Genomic DNA, 23,886 nt, shown 5'->3' with positions numbered 1-23,886 from the left:
AAATCAACACAACTTTATGTCCCAATTTAACCCAGACTGGACTCAGTATTGTACCAGGTAGGGTCTGGGTGGTGGCAGCGAGAAATAAAGTGGTGGCACAGGGATCAATAGATGGTGAAACCCTGTGTCCGGGACCCTGTGTGATTGCCTCACTTCCCAACCTGCAATTTTGTGGAGGGAGGGGTTAGGCCTTCCAGACCTGGTTTGGTCAGTTCAATAATCCCAAAATTCAGAGACCTGTGGATTTTGAAGAATGACTATATTTCAACTGGCAAACTTTTTAAAAGAGTGCATCTCAGGTTGGTTACCATTTAAATAGAAGCAAAACTGAACTTCTTCTCCCTCTCATTCCACCCTCCATATTTTGTCACTCTTCATTTTCCACATTGTGGCCCAGTCCTGCTCACTAGACTGTTTTGGGGGATCCTCACCCCCTTATAGTCATCCTTTCTAATGATCTTTTGGGCCTCTCCACAACCATGCCTGCGGACACCCAGTGGCATAGCGTGGGTTGTCAGCACCCGGGGCAAGGCAAGTAATTTGTGCCCCCTAACCCGTGGATTTGTACCCCCTAACCCTAACCCCCAGATGTTGTGCCCGGTGCGGCCGCCCCCCCCTGCACCCCCATGCTACGCCACTGCTGACACCTCCGTCTCATGGACGTAAGGTGCCATTTCAGCTTCACTAGCAAGAACACTCATGCTTAGAAATGAAAAACAGAGGGAAAGGGGCTTTTAGATCTGCTTTTATTGAAAGGCACAAGCTCACGTGAGCCTTGAAAATGTTGCTTTTTCAATCTGGATGCTTTGGAGAAGAAGTCCCTAGCTGGGGATCAAGCGGGATCCAGCGGCTCTCAAAGAGAGGGAGCATCTTCCACTTTTCAAAGGCATCTATCACTCCTCCTGTCTAAAACATAGAAACCAGCAACAAAAAGACAACAGTTAACTCAGTTTCATAGCGAAGTGACCATGTTTGAGACACGAAAATACAAAGCAAGGCATGTTGGACAACAAGAAACATTTCATGATAATAAGCCATTGGGTAGGGATAGGTCTGTTTCAGTTTTTCATTTCCAGTAACTATGAATTACATAGATTCACCTTTCGATGAGAATTGAATCCAATCTATTGCCCATCCTTACCCCTGAGGGATTTTCTTTTCTAGGTACAATTAAATATGTCACAGAATAGTGAGGGAGCTTTCAAGGTCTCCAATATTCTCCTGCAGACTGGATGATATGCACGGCAGGGATTTCTTGTCTTTGTGGCCCTGAGGAAGAGTTCTGGGGAAACAGGAAGCTTGCACCCCATTTTGTGAGAGTGTTTTGAGAAACACGGCAGAACTGGCACCCTGGGGTTCATTCCGTACAGTTGCTAATTTCTCTGTATGCACCCAAGACAAAAGTCCACTGCCTCAGGTTCTTTCTTTAAAAGATAAAATAAGAATGAAGCTGCTTGGAGTTGAAAGTGGGAGATTTGCATGGAATGTATGGCATGTGAAACTGAGGTAATCTTAAATGGTGGAGGGCAGGACACCACACAGAGTAAGTGCCCAGCATCTATTAAAGCTGCAGAATAGCCATCTCTTAGGCACTGAGATAGACAATGGATGAAGCTGCACAACAAGTTAAATGTGCCCATCCGGTATGGTTTAGGGATTTGGCAAAGGAGATCTGGCATAAGCTCACAGGGCAAAGGGGCCAAAGACAGCTAGACCAGCCATGAGGCAGGTGAGGACCCTGCTTCTGGTGGCAGAAGCCCCTCAGACAATAAACCCATTGGTGCCCCTCCTGCCCCGCTGGTTCTGCCTGTGGTGAACAAACTCGGCACCACCTTGCTTAAAATGGGCAACAATGGTAGTGCCGCTTCTGTGCCTACAATCAACAGGGTATGGTGTGTGTCAGCGGCATATCAGGCCATGGCAGGAGGCGCAGGTAGATGGGCTTAGGAGCCGTGCCGGCAGAATGGCCAAGCAGCAATTAGCATTTTGCATCAAGCGGCAAAATGGGATGTTCCACCCTTGGTTGATTCTGGCATAGGTATTTTTATTTTTATTTTTCCAATGGAGCAATTGAGCTTGCAGGCAAAGGATGATCAGTTTAGGGGACGCTGCATTGGGTACTTAAAATGATCAATCCAGAGGGTAATGGGAGAGGGGCAGGAGGTGTAATTCTCTTTTGGTCAGCTGAAATTACCTTTGGCAACAGGCATAATTAGGAATACACCTTCCAATCCTTTTATAATCATCGGGACAACGTAAAGGGTAGCAAGTACCATGCAGTCTATGGCATTGCAAAGTAGTCTTAGTTTCCTGGTCCTGTGCAGATCCTGTGCAAAGAGAGAAACAAACATAAGTGGGGAGAAGGAAGTTAATTCACAATAGGATGAAAGAGAGGAACAACTCCACAGCCCTTTGAACAGGAGTGGCTCTGTGACGCTCTGGGTGCTGTGGCATCCCAACTCCTACCCCCCACCCCCACCCCTTGCCACTGGCCACTCCTGTTCACCCCCTTGCTACATTCACAAGAAGAAATGGTCAATTTGCTTATCCAGATATTTGCTCATCAAGAAACTTTTCCCACTAATTAGAAACTTTATACCCAAAATTTATTGGCAGACCTGTGGAAGAGACAAATCAAAATTTTATTTTCTAAAACGTATTCCATAAATTTGCATAGAATTCCATAAAATCTAACCAAACTGAGAAAATAAGAGGCTGCTTTTGTTTTCCTTACCAGTTTTACATGCGATGCCATTTAATTCCAGTTGCAGACAACTCTGGGAGCCGGCATTTGACCACAGACAGCTTCCGGGTCACGTGGCCAGCATGACTAAGCTGCTTCTGGTGAAGCAGAGCAGCACACAGAAACGCCGTTTACCTTCCAACCAGTAGCTATTTATCTACTAGCACTTTGATGTGCTTTTGAACTGCTAGGTTGGCAGGAGCAGGGACCAAGCAACAGGAGCTCACCCCGTCGTGGGGATTCAAACCGCCAACGTTCTGATCAGCAAGCCCAAGAGGCACAGTAGTTTAAATCAGAGGGCCACCCACGTCCCTTTTTCCTTATATTACTCTGCCATAATGAAGTCAACATGTGAACATCAAAGCACAACCTTCCTTTGAAAGGCAGCTCTCCCTCCAAGTAATGTGTTTAAAAAATGTACCTGAAAAAGTGTAATTTCATGACAATAGCATGAAAATATAGGTTATAATAGGGGAAATTGCATAGCAGTTATGGGCATAATGGGGGAAATTCAGCAACACAGTGCATATATCCCCTAATAGATGCACCTTTGTAGGCAATTTTGTCTGATATATACATTTTTATGCAAAATTTACCACTAAAGAAATGTCTCTAGAAAGAAAAGTGATCTTCCTTTGCAAGGCCACAGAACAGCCACTGTACTCCTCTCCCTCTTCCACCCCATAATAGGCTGGCAGGTGTCCCTCTGTCTTCTTCCTCTCCATCCCTTACCTGGGGAAGCCAGGAGCAGCAAAGAGAGAACTGCGAAGCACAGGTGAAGGATCTTCATGGCTCAGGATGAATTGTGGTGGCAAAGCCAGGCAAAGCCAGCTTTTAAGCCAAATGGAGCCCCAAAGTTTGCCAAGAGAGGGCTGGGCTTCCCATAATTGTAATTTCTTTGGGACATTGTGGGTTAGGCTGACGTGGAAGAGAACGTTGCCAAAATCACGTGCCCCTGGAACGGCATTCCTGCATTCAGTCAGTCATAGCAGTTTTCACAGAAGATCGCAAACATTCTGAGGTGCTGTATGTATGTTTCAGAGCGAAATAGCTTGAATCAAATGAAACATTTATGAGGAGGATTCAATTCCTCACATAGGCAGGGCCCGGGGGATGTATCCCTCAGGTAAATGACTCACCCCTCACCTGTTCCCACCACATTGCTGGACCCTTGCGGTTAACTGAAGGAAGGGGACTTTCACATGCTCGTCTCCTACAATGATTATTCTTAGTAGTAGCCCGTGCTCCCCCCCAAAAAAAAAAAATGTTTAGGATTACTCTCATTTTCCTACTCATGTTGAAATACTGCTCCTCAATCTGGCCAAACTTAGATTCACAAAATGTTTAGGGGTATGCGCACGCCTGCATCCCCCCAGGAAATAGCACTGGTAGTAGTAATAGTTTCAAACAGGTCTTCCAAAAAAAAAAAAAAAAAAGGGATTCAAGTCCACTGATTGAAGAGGTTGAGTGGAACATGCAGGGCAAGGAGATTTCAAAGGTGAAATGATGGGCTCTTTGCTTACTTGAGGGAAAGGTGATCTTCACATGCACCCTTGTCCTTCTTTTCATTCTTGCAATCATCATCATCCTATTTCTTAAACACCTTTTTCTAACTAGACTCAAAGCAACTTACAAACAGGAGGGGCTCTGCTTCTCTGTTTGCTCCACCTGCCATGTCCCACTTTGCACCCCATAATAATTGGCCAACCAATCCTTCCCTTTCTCCTTTCCTCCCTAGAATATGACTAAGCCCCCTTTCCCCCTTCCCAACCCTGTTTCTGAAGCTGCTTCACTCTTCTGTCCTGCTCTGGTCCATGGGGTCACGAAGAGTCGGACACGACTAAACGACTAAACAACAAGATGACCATAGGTTTCTTTACAAGCTGATGATCATTTATCTGATTCCAGTTTAACCTCCTTTAATATAGCATTAATCCACTGTTAAAATCCATTAGCGTTTTCCATTAAAATTTTATTATATCCTCCATTATGGAAAAACTTCATTGCTACAAACTCATCTCTCCACCCTCCATCTTCCATGTCTTAGAGCCATTCTACTCCATCAGAAACATAAAAAACAAAAATAATACTCCTTATAGTCGTTATGTAGGTTGATTATACAGCCTGCCAGATTTACAGTTGTCTTAATTAGGTTTTTCATTAATTAAACAACCACTGGAAGTATCTCTAATGCAACCTTTTTATTACACAGAATGTCATTTTCATAGAGCAGCGAGTACCATCTACCTGTTCCATTAGTTACACAAAGCATCAATTACTTAAGTGGTCCCTGAATACATCGTCCTTTGATTGCAAGCTTAATTGGTTGTGCAGCCAGTTGTTTTCATAATTTGTCCATTGCAAAAGACACCTATGGCAGAATCAGCCTAGGGCGGCACTTCCCGTATTGCCCCAAATGGCAGCCCAAAATCAGTGCTGATGATGCTGGTGCTTCTCCTCCACTGGCAGAAGCAGCAGGGCAGGAGGGGCACCCATGGGCATTGTGCCTGGTTGGGGGCTTCTGCCACCTGAAGCAGCATCCTCACCTGCCTCAAGGCTCTGGGATCAGCCCTGTCTTTGGTTGCTTTGCTCTGGGAGGTTTTGCCAGTTCCTCTGGATCGAATTCTTCAATCACATCGTATTTGATTGTTTAGATTAATATGCAGTTTCCTCTATTGTTTATCTCAGGGGAAAGGGATCACCATAACAGTCCATCCTCAAACTTCAATAGCTGCTGGGCATTTGCTCAGTGTGATCTTCTCCCCTCCATCTTGTTTGAATAGCTGAGGACTAAAAGGTAAATGTAAAAGACCCCTGAAAGTTAAGTCCAGTTAAAAAAGGAAAAAGGATGAGGATGATGATTACAAGAATGAGAAAAAGGACAAGAGACCATGTGAAGATTGCCCTTCCTTCAAGTAAGCAGAGTCCTTCGTTTCACCTTTGAAATCTCCTTGCCCTGCATGTTCCACTCAACCTCTTCAATCAGTGGACTTGAATTTTCTTTTTTTTTTCTGGAAGAACTGTTTGAAGCTATTACTACTACCAGTGCTATATCCTGGGGGGATGCAGGGGTAACACATACCCCTAAACATTTTGTGAATCTAAGTTTGGCCAGTTTGAGGAGCAGTATTTCAACATGAGTAGGAAAATGAGAGTAATCCTAAACATTTTTTAGGGGGGGGGGGAGCACGGGCTACTACTAAGAATAATCATTGTAGGAGACGAGCATGTGAAAGTCCCCTTCCTTCAGGTAATTGCAAGGGTCCAGCAATGTCATGGGGACAGGTGAGGGGTGAGTCATTTACTTGATGGATACATCCCCCTAGCACTGCCTATGTGGGGCATCGCATGCTCCTCATAAATATTTCATTTGATTCAAGCTATCTCGCTCTGAAACATGAATACAGCACATGTGAATGTTTGTGATTTTACTTCTGTGGAAACTGCTATGACTGACCGAATGCACGAATGCCTTTGCAGAGGCACGTGATTTTGGCAACGTTCTCATCCACGTCAGCCTAAGTCACAACGTCCCAAAGAAATTACAATTATGAAATCTTCTTCTCCCTACCTGCCTTCTCTTGGCAAGCTTGGGGGCTCCATTTAGCTTAAAAGCCGGCATTCGGCTTTGCCACCACAATTCATCCTGAGCCATGAAGATCCTTCACCTGGGCTTGGCTGTTCTCTCTTTGCTGCTCCTGGCTTCCCCAGGTAAGAGATGGAGAGGAAGAAGACAGAGGGACATCTGCCAGCCTATTATGGGGTGGAAGAGGGAGAGGAGTACAGTTGCTCTTCTGTGGCCTTGCAAAGGAAGCTCCCTTTACTTGCTAGAGATGTTTCTTTAGTGGTAATCTCTTTAGTGGGAATTCTTTGCATAAAAATGTATATACAGTATCTGACAAAATTGCCTACCAAAGTGTGTCTACTAGGGAAAATATGCACTGTGTTGCTGAATTTCCCCCATTATGCCCATAACTGCTATGTAATTTCCCCTGTTATAACCTATATTTTCATGCTATTGTCATGAAATTACCCTTTTTCAGGTACATTTTTTAAACACATTATTTGGAGGGAGAGCTGACTTTCAGAGGATAGCTGTGCTTTCATGTTCACATGTTGTCTTCATTATGGCACACTAATATAAGGGCAAAGGGATGTGGGTGGCCCTGTGGTTTAAACCACTGAGCCTCTTGGGCTTGGCAATCAGAAGGTTGGCAGTTTGAAATCCCACAGCGGGGTGAGCTCCCATTGCTCGGTCGCAGCTCCTGCCAACCTAGCAATTCGAAAGCACATCAAAGTCAAGTTGATAAATAGGTACCGCTCTGGTGGGAAGGTAAACAGCTTAGTCATGCTGGCCACATGACCTGGAAGCTGTCTCTGGTCAAACGCCGGCTCCCTCAGCCTGTAAAGCAGGATGAGCGCACAACCCCAGAGTTGTCTGCAACTGGACTTAACTGTCAAAACAGTCCTTTACCTTTTTTTTTAATATATGGAAAATGGCATCGCATGTAAAACTGGTAAGGAAAAACAAATGTAGCCTCTTCTTTGCTCAGTTTGGTTAGATTTTATGGAATTCTATGCAGATTTATGGAATATTTTTTACAACATAAAATTTTGATTTGTCTCTTCCACAGGTCTGCCAATAAATTTTGGGTATATAGTATCTAATTAGTGGGAAAATTTTCTTGATGTACTATAGAGCCTTTTATTCTGGGTAGTCCTAGGGGCTCTGATGGCTTCAGTTACAGGCTTTAGTTTCTCTATAACTTATAAGTCATGTGTAATCGTTCTAGGGGTTGCTCGTGCGTAAACTGGTGCAACACCTGGCTGGGTTGCCTGAGGGAACGTTTTCTGTCCGGACAGCCACTCACCCGTGGCTGTCTCAGTCGCTGGCAGAATCCGTCAGTGGGCGTTTCTTGAACTTCTTCCAGCAAAGAAGCTCTTTGATGCCTAGTCTCCTCTTACTCTCCCTGCGCGGAAGCCTTCTGCGCAAGAAGGGTGTAGGCAGTAGAGGACCCTTACTCTCCCCGCTGGTTCCTGACAAGGAGTCATGGTACTGCCTCGCCGATTCCCCCATCTGCCCCCTTTCTCAACTGGTGCTACGCTGATTCTCTTCCCCAGAAAATGGACTGCCTCTCCCCATCCCGGGACACTCTCTGGGACCCCTCCGGAGTTCGCTCTCTCCCTCCGGCCCTGATGGCAATTCCCTGACATCCACCTTCTCCCCAGGACCCCACCCCCACCCCAGCACGATTTTCCGATACCACCTCCTCTATCTCCTCGGCCGACGATGCGGGGAACCCCCTGAAGGAGCTGTCATCATCTCCTGAGGATTCAAAACCAGCCTCCCATCCGCTCGGATCTCTTCCCGCTGTTTGAACCTCCCAGTCTGATTCCTCTCCCTCGGAAACCTCCCCTCCCTCCTCTTCGGAGGCAGGAAAACTCACAAAGTCCCCTTCATCGTCTGTGGGTCTAAATTCTTCCTCCCAGAATCTAGCTAGTGGTTTTGGCTTATTTGGGAACAAACTGTGGAATTCTTCCACCATATACCCGTCACTGATTGATTCAGCGGGGACCCACGTGTTTTTCGACCTAGGTTCTTCCTCCGAGGCTACCAAGTACTCTACCTGGCGACCTCGCCACCTTGAATCGAATATTTCCATGGCCTGGTTACAGTGTTCCCTCTCCTCTACCCGCGGGTGGGTGGTAACCCCTCCCTCCTGTCCCGGGAATTCCCGCCCCTCCCTGTAAGTTGAAAGTAGGAACCTATGGAACACCGGATGTATCTTCTTGCTGTCAGGCAACATGAGCTTAAATGCCACTGGGTTTACCTGCTGTATTACCTCAAAAGGTCCCAGCCGCCTTGGCTGCAACTTCTTGCACCCTCCCTTTAGGGGTAACCCTTGGGATGACAACCACACCCGGTCTCCCACCCGTATGGCCTCCCCCTCCTGATGGTGCCTGTCCACCTGCCTCTTGTAAACTTCCTTGGCCCGCTCCAAGTTCAACCTGAGTTGCTGGTGCAAGGCCTCCATTTCCTCAACAAATTGCTCAGCCACGGGTACACTCCATCCTTCCTCCCCCCACCCGGGGAAGGCCCTGGGGTGACACCCGTAATTGGCCATGAAAGGGCTCATTCCCGTGGACACGTGTTCAGCATTATTGTACGCAAATTCAGCCAAAGCTAATTTCTCTACCCAGTCGTTCTGTCTCTTGCTGACATAGCAGCGTAGGTATTGCTGGAGTATACCGTTTGCTCTTTCTGCTTGTCTGTTGGTCTCTGGGTGCCTCGCCGTTAAGAAGCTCACCTCGACCTGTAGCAAACTCATGAGCTTCCTCCAGAACCAGGAGGTAAATTGTTTCCCGCGATCCGAATATAACCCTCAAGGGAGCTCCATGTAGTCTAAAAATGTGATCCACAAACAGCCTGGCTGTCTCCTCTGCCGTTGCTGCATGTGAGCAAGCTACGAAATGGCACATTTTCGTCAGTAGATCGACTACTACCATGACCGCTGTCTTCCCCCTAGACTTGGGCAGATCTGTCATAAAATCAATGGACACCACCTCCCAGGGCTTTCCCGGTGTAGGTAGGGGTTCCAGTAACTCTGTGGGGGCCGCCCTTTCCCCCTTAGCCCTCTGGCATCGGTCGCACCCTCGTACATATTCTTGTACGTCTTCCCTCACCTTTGGCCACCAGAACTGCCTGGTGACAAGTAGCATGGTCTTGTGCTGTCCAAAGTGCCCAGCTGTTGGGTTGTCGTGGAGTTGCCTAAGTACCTTCCCCCTCAAAGTCTCCCCTGGTACATACAGCTCTCCCTTATAGTACAGTAGCCCTTCCTTTTCCTCAAACCCTCCATTGTCTTCCTTTCCGTCCCTGAGTTCCCTAATCTTGGCCTGAGCAAACTCATCGTCTCTGGTGAGCCCTGCCAGTTCTCGTTTCCCAACCCACGTTCCTCCACACACACACCGGTCTTCGGGGAACACGTGCCTGGTTTCTGCTGGCCCCTTCACTTCCATGTACTCCGGTTTCCTGGAGAGAGCACCTGCCCTTACGTTTTCCTCTCCCAGGACGTATCGAATCTCGAAGAACTTGGCGAACTCCTGGGACCATCTGATCTGTCTCTGGTTGAGCACTCATGCGGTCCGCCAGTATTCCAAGTTCTTGTGGTCCGTTCGGACCTGGATTTTGTGCCGCACCCCTATCAACAGATGTCTCCATTGCCGAAATGCCGCATAGATCGCAAGCAATTCTCGGTCATACACCGTGTAGTTTTGCTCTGACTTGTTCAGCTTCCTAGAGAAAAAGGCACACGGCCTCCAGTTCTGCTTGGCCCCAGGCTGCCCCAACCGCGTAGTCGGACGCATCCCTCTCCAGTCTCATGGGCTTCTCTGGATCCACGTGCAGGAGCTGCTCCTACGAGGCGAACGCCTTCTTCAGCTTTTCAAAGGATTGCTGCGCATCCTCTGTCCATGTGAACTTCTTTTTGCTACTAAGACAATCCGTTATGGGCGCTGTCAAGTGAGCAAAGTTCTTTATGAACTTCCTGTAGAAGTTGCTGAAGCCTAGGAACCTCTGCACATCCTTTCTGTTTTGGGGGGCTTTCCATTCCAGCACTGCCTTCACCTTGCTCGGATCCATGGCTAGTCCTTTGTCGGACAACCTGTACCCCAGGAACTCAACCTCCCTGGCGTGGAATTGGCATTTTTCCAGCTTGACCCACAACTGATGCTTCTTCAGTCTCTGTAGCACCTCCCTGACGTCTCTGATGTGTTGCATTTCATTGTCCGAATAGATCAAGACGTCATCCAAAAAGGCTACGCAATTCTTGTACAGCAGGGGCCCCAACACATGGTGCATGAAGGCTTGAAAGCAGGCGGACCCCGATTGTAATCCAAATGGCATGACTAAGTACTCAAAAGCCCCCAGGGTGGTGAACATCGTCGTTTTCTATTCGTCCCCCTCCCTTATCCTAATCAGATTATATGCTCCCCTGAGGTCCAGCTTGGTAAAAATCTTTCCCCGCCTCACACGTGTCAAAATATCGTCGATCCTGGGCATTGGGAAAGTCACGGGTTCTGACACCAGGTTTACGGCCCTGTAATCCACAACTAATCTGGGCTGGTTAGTCTCTTTTTTGTCCACAAAGAACACGGGACTGCCCCCCACCGCCTTGGATTCCCTTATGAAACCCCTCTTCAGGTTCTTGTCAATAAACCGCCGCAACTCCTGCATCTCCCGGTCGGACATGGCATACAGCTTACCCACCGGTAACTGAGCCCCTGGAAGCAGGTTGATTTGGCAGTCAAATGGTCTGGGGGGGGCAGTCTGTCTGCCTCCTTCAAATCGGTATATTGCGGTGGCACCTCCCTTTTTTGCTCCAGGGCCGCCCCAGCCAACTTGGCTAGAGTCATCCTTGGTTCCTTCCCTCCCAGACAGTGTTCTAAGCAGTAAGCTGACCCAAAGGTGACCGACCGCTGATGCCATGACACTACTGGGTCATGTATTGCCAGCCAGCTCATTCCCAGTATTATTGGGGGTCCTGCCAGCGTGGCCACATGAAAGGCTATGGTTTCCGTGTGCCTGGAGACACTCATTCGCATTGGTGGTGTCTGGTGTGTCACTTCCCCTCCCAGGAGTTCCCTGCCATCGATGGTGTTCACCTGCAAGGGAAAATCTAGTGGCAACAGGTGGAGCTGATGCTCCAGAGCGAAGTCTCTGCTGAAGAAATTACACGAGCTGCCAGAATCTAGCAGCCCCTCCACTTTGACGGGGTGCCCATTTGGGAGTTCTAGCACCACCTCTATGGCTATAGCTGCCCTGGGTGGGTCAGGCTGGGGCACTTCTATTGGTCGCTGGCCTGGCTGCTGCCCCCGCTGGTTGGCAGCCAGGCGTTGTTTCCCTGCACCGGCCCCTTCTCCCCCTTCTCGTCATGGCCTGTAGTCTCCATCATGCCTTGCCAGGCTTTCCGTTGAGGGCAGACCTTTGCAAAATGTCCCGGTTGCTGACAGAGGAAACACTTCTTGGTAGTTTTCCACTCCTTCCCCTCCCTCTTCCGGCCTTCACCGGCGTTTGGAACTTCGCGCACGTACGGGCCATCAATTTCCATCGGCTCCACCATCTGGGAGGGCTCCCTCGGCATCTCCGGAATGAGGTTGCCATGGAAACGTTCTCCCCTTATCTCCCGCTTCTCCTGAGACCACGCTTCCTGGCGTACTCCGATCGCCAGCACAGCCTTTGTGAGTTCATCCATCGACCGCGGGTGAGGCACTTGGGACAGCTCGTCTTTCACTCCAGGGTCCAAACCCACCTCAAACAACATTTGTATTGGTTCAGAGTCCAGAACCCACCCGAGCTTGTGGACTAACATTGCAAAACGCGACCAGTAGTCTCTGACGGACAGGCCCCCCTGCTTGCACCCCATAAGCTCCCTCCGTGTCACGCATTGCTCCACCTCGCTGGAGAACATCGCGTCCATCGCCTGGTAGAATTTCTTAAGATCTTTCAATGCATCATTCTGTGTCGCCATTAGGGGCCTGATCCATTCGCGGGCCCCATCCTGCAGATGTCCTACAATGTAAGCCACCCTCTCCCCATCGTCCGCAAAGTCATTTTTCTGCAAATCCAAAGCGTATTGAATTTCCGTTTGGAAAGCATTGTAGTCCTGGGGCTTTACACCAAACTTATGTACCAGCCCCGGGACCTTCCTCCCTATCGGGGTGGCTCTGACCTGTGCATCCTGAGCCCGTCTCTCCTCCAGCTGCGCAGACAGGGTAGCGACATGCGCCTCCAGGGCTCGGTTCCTCTCGACCAGACCTCGCACCCTGGCTTCTTGCTCTGTCCCTCCGGCTGGCACTGTTTGGCTCATCGTGCTGCCTCTCCAGGGCTGCGCACAAGCATTGTCAGGGATTGACAGATTGCTGTAATGGTTCTAGGGGTTGCTTGTGCGTAAACCGGTGCAACACCTGGCTGGGTTGCCTGAGTGAACCTTTTCTGTCTGGACAGCCACTCACCTGTGGCTGTCTCAATCGCTGGCAGAATCCATCAGTGGGCGTTTCTTGAACTTCTTCCAGCAAAGAAGCTCTTTGATGCCTAGTCTCCTCCTACTCTCCCTGCGCGGAAGCCTTCTGTGCAAGGAGGGTGTAGGCAGCGGAGGACCCTTACTCTCCCCGCTGGTCCCTGGCAAGGAGTCATGGGACCGCCTCGTTGATTCCCCCATCTGCCCCCCTTCTCCACTGGTGCTACACTGATTCTCTTCCCCAGAAGATGGGCTGCCTCTCCCCATCCCGGGACATTCTCTGGGACCCCTCTGGAGCCCGCTCTCTCCCTCTGGCCCTGATGGCAGTTCCCTGACACCATATGTGCCTCACTTCTTGCTGTCGTGTTTCGTAGACTGACACCCTCCACTCATGAGCAAATATCTGGATAGGCAGATTGACCATTTCTTCTTGTGAATGTAGCAAGGGTGGTAAACACCAGTGACCACTGGCGGGGTGGGGGGTTGGAGTTGGGATGCCACAGCACCCAGAGCATCACAGAGCCTCTCTTGTTCAAAGGGCTGTGGAGTTGTTCCTCTCTTTCATCCAGTTGTGAATTAAATTCCTTCTCCCCACATATGTTTGTTTCTGTCTTTGCACAGGATCAGCGGATGAGGGACCTACCAATGCTATTGAATGCGGTGAAGCCGGAGGTTTTTGCTACCGTAGACGTTGTGCCAGAAATTATGAAAGAATTGGAAGGTGCTCCGTTTTGCCTAACTGTTGCAGAAGGTAATTTCAGCTGACCAAATGAGAATTATAACTCCTGCCCCTCTCCCATTACCCTCTGGATTGATCATTTTAAGTACCCAATGCAGCGTCCCCTAAACTGATCATCCTTTGCCTGCAAGCTCAATTGCTCCATTGGAAAAATAAAAATAAAAATACCTATGACAGAATGAGCCAAGGGTGGAACATCCCATTTTGTCGCTTGATGCAAAATGCTAATTGGTGATTTGTCATTCTGCCGGCACAGCTCCTAAGCCCATCTACCTGCTTCTCCTGCCATGGCCTGATCTGCCGCTGACACACACCATACCCTGTTGGTTGCAGGCACAGAAGCGGCAATACCATTGTTGCCCATTTTAAGCAAGATGGTGCCGGGTTCTGTCCTCACAGGCAGAACCAGCGGGGCAGGAGGGGCACCAATGGGTTTGTTGTCTGAGGGGCTTCTGCCACCAGAAGCAGGGTCCTGACCTGCCTCATGGCTGGTCCAGCTGTCTTTGGCCCCTTTGCCCTGTGAGCTTGTGTAAGTTCGCCTTTGACAAATCCCTAAACCACACCGTATGGGGACATTTAATTTGTTGTGCAGCTTCATCCATTGTTTATCTCAGTGCCTAAGGGATGTCTATTCTGCAGCTTTAACAGATGTTGGGCACTTATACTGTGTGGTGTCCTGCCCTCCACCATTTCAGATTACCTCAGTTTCACATGCCATACATTCCATGCAAATCTCCCAGTTTCAATTCCAAGCAGCTTCATTATTGTTTTATCTTTTAAAGAAAGAACCTGAGGCAGTGGACTTTTGTCTTGGGTGCATACAGAGAAATTAGCAACTGGACGGAATGAACCCCAGGGTGCCAGTTCTCCCGTGTTTCTCAAAACATTGTCACAAACTAGTGAGCAAGCTTCCTGTTTGCCCAGAACTCTTGCTCAGGGCCACAAAGACAACAAATCCCTGCCATGCATAACATCCAGTCTGCAGGAGAATATTGAAGACCTTGCAAGCTCACTCACTATTCTGTGACATATTTAATTGTACCTAGAAATAAAGTCCCCCAAAGGTAAGGATGGGCAAAAGACTGCATTTAATTCTCATCGAAAGGTGAATCTATGTAATTCATAGTTTCTGGAAATGAAAAACTGAAACAGACCTATCCCTACCCAATGGCTTATTATCATGAAATGTTTCTTGTTGTCCAACATGCCTTGCTTTGTATTTTTGTGTCTCAAACATGGTCACTTTGCTATGAAACTGACTTAACTGTTATCTTTTTGTTGCTGATTTCTATGTTTTAGACTGGAGGAGTGATAGATGCCTTTGAAAAGTGGAAGATCTTTTCAAATTCACAGGTCTTTGAATTTTGGGGTTATTAAACTGAACAGACCAGATCTGGAAGTTTCCTCTTATAGATTCTAGGCCCCTCCAGCCACAGGATTACAGGATGGGAAGTAGCCCAGGCTTTTACAGAAACTAGCTCCACAAAGCACACTCATTACACTTTATTAGGCATAATTGCATGCACATGTGCCTACCAGGAAGAATTCTTCATCCTAGGATCCCATGGCATCCAGTCGGGTGAGATAAGAGAATGCACATCCATTCCTCTCTATGGCAACAGAGCTCACTCTTTTAAGATGTAAATGGTGGGTACTTAGCTGAATGGCTATACAGTGGTACCTTGGTTCTCAAACTTAATCCGTTCCGGAAGTGCGTTCCAAAACCAAAGCGTTCCAAAACTAAGGTGAGCTTTCCCATAGAAATTAATGCAAAATGGATCAATCCATTCCAGACTTTTAAAAACAACTCCTAAAACATCAATTTAACATGAATGTTACTATCTAATGAGACCATTGTTCCATAAAGTGAAAACAATCAACAATGTACTGCAAACCCACAATCAATCAATCAATCAAAAAAGTGCCTCAAAAACAAAAAGGCAAAATAAATAGGAAAAAAAGACAGTCCTCAGCATAACATTCGTAATGCAAGTGTAACACTCAAAATGGAGCAAAGCTCCAAGAGAGAGAAGTGTGAGGAGGAGCAGGAAGATGTAAAACAGGGTGAAAGCAAAGGTGTATCAGCCTAAACAACAAAGAGATTCAGAGGTCTGCTGAGAGTGGAGCCACCACACCACTCTAAGGGTGAATCAACAAACAGGGGGAGAAATGTCGGGAAATCTACTGTTGAACGTGGAACTGTCATTTTTCCAACTTGGCATACAGCCAGTGTTCTCACCACCTCTGAAGCACATCTTTCATAGGATGTATATGCTGTTCTTGATTCAAAACAGTCCACCAGGAGTCTGAGTATGTAGCTGATGAAATATTGGAACGTTGCTGCTCCTGGCTGGAATGCAAAGGGCATGACAAAATACTTGAAGCTGCCATACCTGGTGGAAAATATAGTTTTCCACTCATCTCCCTCTCTTATTCAAATTGAGTTTTACACCCCCCTCAAATCCAACTTTCTGAAGACTTTCGCTGGCCTCATCCTTTCCAACAAATCCCCAATCTGTGGTAGAAGATAGCAGTTTGTCAACATTATTTTGTTCACCTTCTTATAGTCCAGACACATCCTCAATTCAGCAGTATTTTGCTTTTTTATGGACAGCGCCACCTGGTTCCTTCAAAGTTCTTGCCAGGTTCTTCTCCAGAAATTCCCTCAAAGTTGCCAGCGAGTATATTAGCAAAGAGAATGAAAAAAGTATTGCAAGAATTTTATACATAAGGATCAAGCGGGTTTTCTTCCTGGCAGACAGATGAAAGATAATATAAGAAACATAATAAATATATTGGAATATCTGAATGCCAGGAACAAAAAAACAAGCTATTTTAATTTTCGTGGATGCTGAAAAGGCCTTCGATAATATATCATGGAACTTTAAAAAGTTCCATTAAAAAATCTGGAGTATATGGAAGTGGGTAAGGAATTCTATAATGGGATAAAGGCAATATATACAGAACAGAAAGCGAAATTGATAGTAAATAACTATACTACAGAAGATATTAAAATAACCAAGGGTACAAGGCAGGGATGCCCACTGTCACCATTATTATTCATTACGGTGCTGGAAGTTTTGCTAAAATCAATAAGAAAAAATGAAGATATAAAAGGGGTGTCTACAGGGAAAAATGAATACAAAGTTAAAGCATTCGCGGATGACTTGGTAATGACAGTAGAAGAATCAGTGGGAAGTATTGAAAGAATCTTAGAAGAAATAGAACAATTTGGACAAGTTGCAGGATTCTATCTCAACAAAAAAACACACGAAAATTATGGCTAAAAATATGAATCAAGAATTAATTGAGGAAATACAACGAAGGACAGAGATAGAAGTGGTGAATAAAGTGAAGTATTTAGGAATATGGTTAACCCCCAAGACCATTGATTTGTTTCAAAACAATTATTTACCTATGTGAAATCAAATAAAAAGGGATTTGGAGGTGTGGGGAAGACTGAAATTGTCCTTTTGGGGGAGAATATTTACGATAAAAATGAGTGTGCTACCCAAGATGTTATTCCTTTCCCAATCACTGCCGATAATCAAGGGGGCATCAATTTTTAAAGAATGGCAAAAAATAATTTCAAGATATATCTGACAGGGTAAGAAGCCAAGGATTCAGTTTAAGTTATTAACAGACGCAAAAGAAAGAGGTGGCTTCGCCCTGCCATATTTGAAATTATATTATGAAGCATCTTGCCTCTGTTGGATAAAGGAATGGATTAAATTAGAGAATGGAGAGCTGTTAGATTTAGAAGGATTTGATAACAGATTTGGTTGGCATGCTTATCTATGGTATGAGAAGAAAAAAATTCACAAAGGTTTCGAAAACCACATCTTCCAAAGATCATTGATAGAGGTGTGGGAGAGGTATAAAAACTTGTTGGAACCTAGACTCCCCCATTGGATTTCACCATTAGAAGTGATGAGTGTGGAAAAAATTAATATGAGGGGGAGGTGAATAACATATGGAGAATTGGTAACAAGAGAGGAGGGGGGGAATGGAAAATGAAAACTTATGAAGACGTGAAAGAATCTGTTTACGATTGGTTACATTACTTTCAGATTAATGAAATGTTTAAAAAAGATTGTAAAATGTGTGGGTATGAAGGTAAAGAATCAAAATTCCAAGTGGAGGTAAGGGACTTTGGTTATAATATACAGTATGATGATTGGATGAAATTATGGAATGAAAGTTTAAAATTTACGGCATGTACTGCGTTGAAAGAAAATGTAATGAAAATGTTCTACAGATGGTATATAACGCCAGTTAAACTGGCCAAAATGTATAAAACATGCAATAAGTGTTGGAAATGTAAAGAAAAAGAAGGTACTTTCTATCATATGTGGTGGGAATGTAAAAGGGTGAAAGACTTATGGGAAATGATATACAATGAATTGAAAAAGATGTTGAAATATACGTTCGTTAAAAAACCAGAGGCCTTTTTATTAGGAATGGTAGGAAATGAAATTAATAAGAGAGACTGTAAAATGTTTCAATATGCAGTGACTGCCGCAAGGATACTTCTGGCCCAAAGATGGAAACAGGAAGAAATTCCAACAGTGGAAGAATGGAGAAGGAAATTGACGGAATATGCAGAATTGGACAAATTGACTGGGAAGATTTGATATCAGAAAGACCAAAAGTTTATCGAGGACTGGGGGAAATATACAGAATATCTGAAAAATATATGTGATGTACAGACAACGCTTGTTGGTTTTGAAGAGACTCTGTGAGATAGTAAGAAATATTGCAAAAAAGAGAGTAAGAGGAAAAGGAGTTGGGAAAGGCAATATCATGTTTAGAAATGCGTCAATAAATAGAAATTTTACGAAAGATTGACAGAGAAACTGAGGGAAGTCAAAAATTGAAGAATGAGTGTAAAATAATTTGTTGATTGTATAAAATTTGTTTGGAAAATGAATAAAAATTATTTTTAAAAAACAAAACAAAGTTGCCAGCTCTACTTCTGACATTGTAAACATGCAGACTAATCAATAGTTAATCATGACAAGCATCCTAAAGTTTTCCACATTGTATGTACAAGTTGATGATTATTTATTTGATTCCAGTATACAGTGGAACCTCAGGTGATAAACTTAATTCATTCTGGAAGCCAGTTCTTAACCCAAAGTGTTCCTAACCCGAGCCGGGCATCCCCTACCTAGGTCTCCCGCGGCTCTGGAAAGAAGAAGAAGAAGAAGAAGAAGAGTTTGGATTTGATATCCCGCTTTATCACTACCTGAAGGAGTCTCAAAGCGGCTTACATTCTCCTTTCCCTCCCCCCCCCCCACAACAAACACTCTGTGAGGTGAGTGGGGCTGAGAGACTTCAGAGAAGCGTGACTAGCCCAAGGTCACCCAGCAGCTGCATGTGGAGGAGCGGAGACGCGAACTCGGTTCCCCATATTACGAGACTACTGCTCTTAACCACAACACCATACTGGCTCTCAGACCACATTCATATCCCGGGGCACAGTTTGCAACCTGGAACACTTACTTCCGAGGTTGTGGAGTTCATAACCCCAAGCGTTCGTAAGCAGGACTGTTTGTAACCCAAAGTACCACTGTAACCTCCATTAATATAGCATTTATCCGCTGTTAAAATCCATTACACAGCCTGCAAGATTTACAGTTGTCTTAATTATGTTTTTCATTAATTAAACAACCACTGGCAGTACAAAGTATCTCTAATGCAACCTTTTTATTACAAAGAATATCATTTTGATAGAGCAGCGAGTACCAGCTACCTGTTCCATTAGTTACACAAAGCATGAATTACTTAAGTGGTCCCTGAATACATCGTCCTTTGATTGGAAGCTTAATTGGTTGCACAGCCAGTTGTTTTCATACTTTGTCCATTGCAAAAGACACCTATGGCAGAATCAGCCTAGGGTGGCACTTCCCGTATTGCCCCAAATGGCAGCCCAAAATCAGTGCTGATGATGCTGGTGCTTCACCTCCACTGGCAGAAGCAGCAGGGCAGGAGGGGCACCCATGGGCATTGTGCCTGGTTGGGGGCTTCTGCCACCTGAAGCAACATCCTCACCTGCCTCAAGGCTTGTCCGGCTCTGGGATCAGTCTTGTCTTTGATTGCTTTGCTCTGTGAGGTTTGGCAAGTTCCTCTTGGTCCAATCCTTAAACCACACTTTATTTGCATGCTTAGATTAATATGCAGTTTCATCCATTGTTTTTCTCATTGGATAAAGGATCGATATAATTGTCCATCCTGAAGCTTTAATAGCTGCTGGGCATTTGCTCACTGCAATTTTCTTTACCCCACCTTGCTTGAATAGCTGAGGATTCGGTCCCATATATTCCAAGTGTCCCACATTCAGTTCCAAACGCCTTCACTAAAATAAATAAAAAAAAGAATCTGAGGTTGCAGACTTTTGCTTTGGGACTTTGCAGAGTAACTAGCAGCTGAGCTGAATCAACCCAGGTGGGAAAAGGCCTGTGAGCAGGGAGAAGAGCTTCCTGGACTCACAGCCAAGAAGGCCTCCAAGATGTTTAAGGTCGTTGCCTTGACAAAAGGACTGGCTGCACATCCCTGGCCCTCTCCTCCTGGTGGCCTTGCTGCCTTCCCTGGGACCCTGCTTGGCTTACGTGACTTAAGGAAAGTATTTGTATGGACAGTGGTTTAGGCAGGAGTGCCATCTCTGGTTGTGGCATCATAAAGTGCAGTCCTAAAACAGGCCCACTCAGAAGGAACTCCTGTTGGTTTCCATGGGGCATGCGCCTAGGTAAATTAAGGGAGGATTGCAGCCTTGAGTGTTGCTGGACGGGTAGGGGAAACGGCTTCAGAAACAGGGGTGGGAAGGGGAAAGGGGACTTGGTCATCTTCTAGGATGAAAATGTTTGTGATCAGTAACTGGGATCTCACTTCGGTGAAAACTGCTATGACTGCCAGAATGAAGGGAGAGGCATGTGATTTTGGCCATGTTCTCTTCCACGTCAGCCTAAGACACAACGTCCCAAAGAAATTACAATCATTTAATCTCCCTCTCCCTCCCTGCCCTCTCTTGGCAACATTTGGGGCTCCAATTGGCCTACAAGCTGGCATTCAGCTTTGCCACGTCAGGAAGCCCTGAAGATCCTTCACCTGTGCTTCGCAGTTCTCTCTTTGCTGCTCCTGGCTTGCCCAGGTAAGGGATGGAGAGGAAGAAGACAGAGTGACACCTGCCAGTCAATTGTGGGGCAGAAGAAGGAGAGGAGTACATTTGCTCTTCTGTGGTCTTGCAAAGGAAGCTCACTTTTCTCACTAGAGATGTTTCTTTAGTGGAAATCTCTTTAGTGGGAATTCTTTGCATAAAAATGTATATATTGGACAAAATTGCCAACAAAAGTGTGTGTATTAGGGGAAATATGCACTGTGATGCTGAATTTTCCCCATTATGCCCATCATTGCTATGCAATTTCCCCTAATATAACCCATATTTTCATGCTATTTTCATGAAGTTATTCTTTTTCCTGTACATTTTATAAACACATTGTTTTTAGTCATTTAGTCATGTCCGACTCTTCATAACCCCATGGACCAGAGGACGCCAGGCACTTCTGTCTTCCACTGTCTACTGCAGTGTGGTCAGACTCATGTTTGTAGCTTCGAGAACACTGTCCAACCATCTCATCCTCAGTTGCCCCCTTCTCCTTCTGCCCTCAATCTTTCCCAACAGCAGGGTCTTTTCCAGGGAGTCTTCTCTTCTCATGAGGTGGCCAAAGTATTGGAGCCTCAGCTTCACGATCTGTCCTTCCAGTGAGCACTCAGGGCTAATATCCTTAAGATTGGATGCGTTTGATCTTCTTGCAGTCCATGGGACTCTCAAGAGTCTCCTCCAGCACCATCATTCAAAAGCATCAATTATTCGGCGATCAGCCTTCTTTATGGTCCAGCTCTTACTTCCATACATCACTACTGGGAAAACCATGGCTTTAACTATACGGACCTTTGTTGGCAAGGTGATGTCTCTGCTTTTTAAGATGCTATCTAGGTTTGCTATCGCCTTTCTCCCAAGGAGCAGGCGTCTTTTAATTTCGTGACTGCTGTCACCATCTGCAGTGATCATGGAGCCCAAGAAAGTAAAATCTCTTACTGCCTCCATTTCTTCCCCTTCTATTTGCCAGGAGGTGATGGGCCCAGTGGCCATGATCTTCGTTTTTTTGATGTTGAGCTTCAGACCATATTTTGCGCTCTCCTCTTTCACCCTCATTAAAAGGTTCTTTAATTCCTCCTCACTTTCTGCCATCAAGGTTGTGTCATCTGCATATCTGAGGTTGTTGATATTTCTTCCGGCAATCTTAATTCCAGCTAGGGATTCATCCAGCCCAGCCTTTCACATGATGAATTCTGCATTTAAGTTAAATAAGCAGGGAGACAATATATAGCCTTGCCGTACACCTTTCCCAATTTTGAACCAATCAGTTGTTCCATATCCAGTTCTAACTGTAGCTTCTTGTCCCACATAGAGATTTCTCAGGAGACAGATGAGGTGATCAGGCACTCCCATTTCTTTAAGAACTTGCCATGGTTTGCTGTGGTCAACACAGTCAAAGGCTTTTGCATAGTCAATGCAGCAAAAGTAGATGTCTTTCTGGAACTCTCTAGCTTTCTCCATAATCCAGTGCATGCTTGCAATTTGGTCTCTGGTTCCTCTGCCTCTTCTAAATCCAGCTTGCACTTCTGGGAGTTCTCGGTCCACCTACTGCTTGAGTCTTCCTTGTAAAATTTTAAGCATAACCTTGCTAGCATGTGAAATGTGTGCAATTGTGCTGTGGTTGGAGCATTCTTTGGCACTGCCCTTCTTTGGGATTGGGAACTTGGCAGGGAACTTCTGGGGGGGGGGGAGTGACACACCAGACCCCGCCAATGCGAATGAGGGTTTCCAGGCACACGGAGACCATCGCTTTTCACATAGCCACACTGGCAGGACCTCCAGTAATACTGGGAATGAGCTGGCTGGCACTGCATGATCCAGTAGTGTCATGGCGTCAGCAGTCAGTCACCTTTGGGTCAGCTTACTGCTTGGAACACTGTCTGGGGGGGAGAACCCAAGAATGACAGTGACCAGGGTGGCTGGGCTGGCCGTGGAACTAAAAGGGTAGGTGCCACCACAATATGCTGACCTGAAGGAAGTCTTCAGCGAGAAGGAGGCGGATAGACTACCCCCCATAGGCCCTTTGACTGCCAAATCAACTTACTCCCAGGGGCTCAGCTGCTGGTGGGTAAGCTGTATGCCATGTCTGATCGGGAGATGCAGGAGTTGCCGCAATTTATTGACAAGAACCTGAAGAGGGGGTTCATAAGGGAATCAAAGGCGGTGGGGGGCAGTCCGGTGTTCTTTGTGGACAAAAAGCAGACTAATCAGCCCAGATTAGTCGTAGATTACCATTGGCCGGAGGGTGTTAAAGAATGATCGTGCATTTCTCATGTATGCAACAACAGCAGCAAGGATACTTGTCGCCAAATATTGGAAAACTCAAGATTTGCCCAAGCTGGAAGAATGGCAGATGCAACTGATGGACTACATGGAGCTAGCAGAAATGACTGGCAGAATCCGAGACCTGGGAGAGGAAGCAGTGGAAGAGGATTGGAAGAAATTCAAGGACTACCTACAAAAACACTGTAAACTATATGAGTGTTAAGAAGGATGAGAGATTTGAAATTAACAGGGCACCATAAAGTTTGGTGAAAAGACTATGAGAATGAGCAAAATCTATGAGAAAAATAAATTTTGAATAAATATTATGGTAAAATCAGGTATTTAAGACCTAGATAGAAATATTCAAAGTTAGGGATAAAACATTGGAAATGTGTACAATAAGAATGGAAATAAGGAGATAAATTGCTGATCAAAGTTTTATATTTGGAAAGTAGGAGCGAGAGACGTGAGGAAGTCCAAAAATGAAGAAAAGTTGGTTATTATAAGATGCTAAATTTTATGTCTGTTTTTCTTTTTTCTTTTTTGTCTTTTTTGCTTATGTTGTTTTTCTCTGTTTATTGTATTAAAAAAAACTTTTAATATTTTTTTTTTTAAAAAAAGAACCCTTGACCTTCCCAATGCCCAGGATTGACGACATTTTAACACGGGTAAGGCAGGGGAAATTTTTTACCAAGCTGGACCTCAGGGGAGCGTGCAATTTGATTAGGATAAGGGAGGGGGACGAATGGAAAACTACCATGTTCACCCCCCTAGGGGCTTTTGAGTACTTAGTCATGCCATTTGGATTACAATCGGGCTCCGCCTGCTTTCAAGCTTTCATGCACCACGTGTTGGGGCCCCTGCTGTACAAGAATTGCGTAGCCTTTTTAGATGACGTCTTAATCTATTTGGACAATGAGAAGCAACATGTCAGAGACGTCAAGGAAGTACTACAGAGACTGCA

The 23,886-nt window shown here is 45.8% G+C and overlaps 2 long non-coding RNA genes across 2 annotated transcripts in view; one reads left to right on the top strand and one right to left on the bottom strand.

Annotated features, from left to right (window-relative positions):
* Window positions 1-729: 729 nt before the first annotated feature.
* Window positions 730-2,475, bottom strand: LOC310842145. The gene is made up of 2 exons (XR_014562927.1): window positions 2,195-2,475; window positions 730-906 (listed from the first exon to the last, which is right to left on the bottom strand). It is a non-coding gene; the product is annotated as an uncharacterized lncRNA (long non-coding RNA).
* Window positions 2,476-6,021: 3,546 nt separating this feature from the next.
* LOC310842170 overlaps window positions 6,022-23,886 on the top strand; it is a 36,837-nt gene continuing 18,972 nt past the window's right edge. Inside the window, exons 1-2 of the long non-coding RNA XR_014562960.1 lie at window positions 6,022-6,454; window positions 13,381-13,510. This is a non-coding gene — a long non-coding RNA (uncharacterized lncRNA). The remainder of the gene's footprint in view (window positions 6,455-13,380; window positions 13,511-23,886) is intronic.

The sequence above is a fragment of the Podarcis gaigeae genome (assembly GCF_964106915.1).
Source record: "Podarcis gaigeae genome assembly, chromosome: 3".
Taxonomy (NCBI): domain Eukaryota; kingdom Metazoa; phylum Chordata; class Lepidosauria; order Squamata; family Lacertidae; genus Podarcis; species Podarcis gaigeae.
The sequence above is the reverse complement of the archived record's forward strand: the minus strand, read 5'-3'. Positions and strand labels throughout refer to the sequence as shown.